This window comes from Myotis davidii, unplaced genomic scaffold (assembly GCF_000327345.1).
Source record: "Myotis davidii unplaced genomic scaffold, ASM32734v1 scaffold46, whole genome shotgun sequence".
Taxonomy (NCBI): Eukaryota; Metazoa; Chordata; class Mammalia; order Chiroptera; family Vespertilionidae; genus Myotis; species Myotis davidii.
Window position 1 is genome coordinate 5,647,186 of NW_006383006.1, and position 2,680 is coordinate 5,649,865.

The 2,680-nt window shown below is 44.7% G+C and overlaps 1 protein-coding gene across 1 annotated transcript in view; it reads left to right on the forward strand.

The window, feature by feature from the left end:
* PLCB2 (phospholipase C beta 2) overlaps positions 1 to 2,680 on the forward strand; it is a 22,065-nt gene that overhangs the window by 7,753 nt on the left and 11,632 nt on the right. The gene's annotated exons all lie outside the window — the stretch shown is intronic.

Consider the following 2,680-nt stretch of genomic DNA (forward strand, 5'->3'; position numbering starts at 1 on the left):
GTCTCCTCCCGCTGGGTGGCAGTGGGGGCAGGGGTGGGAGTGGAGATGAATGTTTGCAGCTGGAGGAGCCAGAGAAGGTCAGCAGGGACAGGAGGCGGTCTGCAGGGATCTGAAAGGTGCAGCAGGCAGGGACGAGTTCTGCAGGGTGTGGGAGAGGCACAGAATCACACACCCTGTGTAAAGGGTTTAAGCTGCCAGGACACAGACTTTAGCTCAACACAGAAAAAAGTTTTCCCTTTCTTTTTAGTTAAGTAATTTTTAATTACAAGTTGTGTGCAGGTGTATTATGTAATACTCCCATAAGGTATATTATGGGTAGATGCAGGGCTGAGCCAGGGTTCATGCCTGGCTGACAGAGTGGGTCTCACCACCCTCTTCCCCCTTGGCCACGCCTTTGCACAGGGCACCACTTGCACCCCATGGAGTCTTTTCTCCTGCTAAGAATTTGGAACACTGTAATTAAACTAAGACCTCCCTGATCACTTGTCCCCAGGAGCCTCCAGAGGATACTTCCCCCACAGTCACAGCTTCATGGGGCTGGTGAGCCCTGGGCGCAGTCAGCCCCGGGGGATGCCAGCTTGGGGTGGGAGAGAGAGGGGGGAATGGGCTCCCGCTGAGGGCCCTACAGCCAGCACGGCATACTGCGGTCAGTACACACCACTCTCTTCCCGGCCCCTTAGCTCCCACCTTGGCTAAGTCCTGATTTGTCAGCTCTGCTTGTGCCCCAGTAGGGGCCACTGGCCCATCTTTGCTTAAAGCTGATGGGTCCAGGAGCCAATCTTCGGGAAATCTGGTCTCGCTCTCCTGCTCCAAACTCATGTTGGCCTTCCAGTGTGACCCTGGAGGACAGAGGGTGGGGGTTTCTGGGATGGGACGCAAAGGCACAGAATCCCTGGCTGGCGCTAGCCTACTTTCTGTTTCTATTTCTATAGATTTACCTATTTTGGACATTTCGTGTAAATGGAATCATACAACATGTGAACTTTGATGTCAGGCTTTATTCACTTAGCATGTTTCTAAGGTTCATCCATGTTGTGGCATGTATCAATACTTCATTCCTCTATATGGCTGAGTAGCAGTCCATTGTATGGATATATCACATTTTGCTATCTGTGCATCAATTGATGAACATTTGAAGAGTTTCCACTTTTTGGCTATTATGAATAAAGTTGCTATGAACACTCATGTACACATGTTTGTCTGGACATATGTTTGCAATTCTCTTGGGTATATATATATATATATATATACCTAGCAGTGGAATTAGTAGATCATATGGTAACTCTACTTAACATTTTGAGGAACTGCCAACTGTTTTCCAAGTGATCACACCATTTTACAGTCCCACCAGCATAGCGTGAGGGTTCTAATTTCACCACATCCTCACCAACACGTATCTTTTTTTTCTTTAATTTTAGTCATCCTAGTAGGAGTGAAATGATATCTCATTGTGGTTTTGATTTGCATTTCCCTGACTAATGGTATTGCGCATCTTTCCATGTGTTTATTAATTGTTTGAATATCTTCTTTGGAGAATTATCTATTCAAATCTATTGCCCATCTTTCAATTAGGTTATTTGCCTTTTTACCGCTGAGCTGTTGCTTCGTGGATATCTGATTTGCAAATACAGGGCGGGGCAAAAGTAGGTCACAGTTGTTCTTATGGAAAACAATCAAATAATTAATAAGTAAGAATATAAGAATAAACCTTAGTGTACTCACAACTGTAAACCTACTTTTGCCCCACCCTGTATTCTCTCCCATTCGGTGGCTTTGTCTTTTCACCTTTTTGATGGTGTCTTTCAAAGCACAAAAGTTCTTAATTTTCATGAAGTCCAATGTGCTTTTTGGTGTCTTCAACTATTTACTGTTGACTTGTCTATTTTTCTCTTTAATTCTGTCAGTTTTTATTTATTTTTTAAGAATATTTTTATTGCTGAAACCGGTTTGGCTCAGTGGATAGAGCGTCGGCCTGCGGACTGAGGGGTCCCAGGTTCGATTCCGGTCAAGGGCATGTACCTGGGTTGCGGGCACATCCCCGGTGGGGGATGTGCAGGAGGCAGCTGATCGATGTTTCTCTCTCATCGATGTTTATAACTCTCTATCGCTCTCTCTTCCTCTCTGTAAAAAATCAATAAAAAATATTTTTAAAAAAAGAATATTTTTATTGATTTCAGAGAGTAAGGTAGAGGAGAGAGAGATAGAAACATCAATCATGAGAGAGAATCATTGATTAGATGCTTCCCACATGCCCTCCACTTGGGATGGAGCCCACAACCATAGGCCGCGACCAGGTATCAAACTGTAACCTCCTGGTTCGTAGGTCGATACTCAACTACTGAGCCATGCCAGCCAGGCCTGTCTGTTTTTACATTATGCATCTTGGGGCTCTGTTGTTAGCTGTATTCTTTATATTCAAATTGCTTCTTTTTGAAAATTTGTTCTCCGCTTAAGAAAAATAACACCTAGCCCACTACTCTGGCAAGCAGCCCCACTTACTTCAGACCTTTTTTCCTCCTCATTCTGGTCATTCTTTCTTCTAATCCTGCCCCAGCCAAGAGACCACTCAGTGTCCAAATTCAGGGGCAAAGAGAACCAGCTAAGCATGCTCTTTGCTCAGCAACCAGGGCCTTGAAAAGTGGGTGCTCACAATTCACCATAGCTCAGATTTGGAAACAGC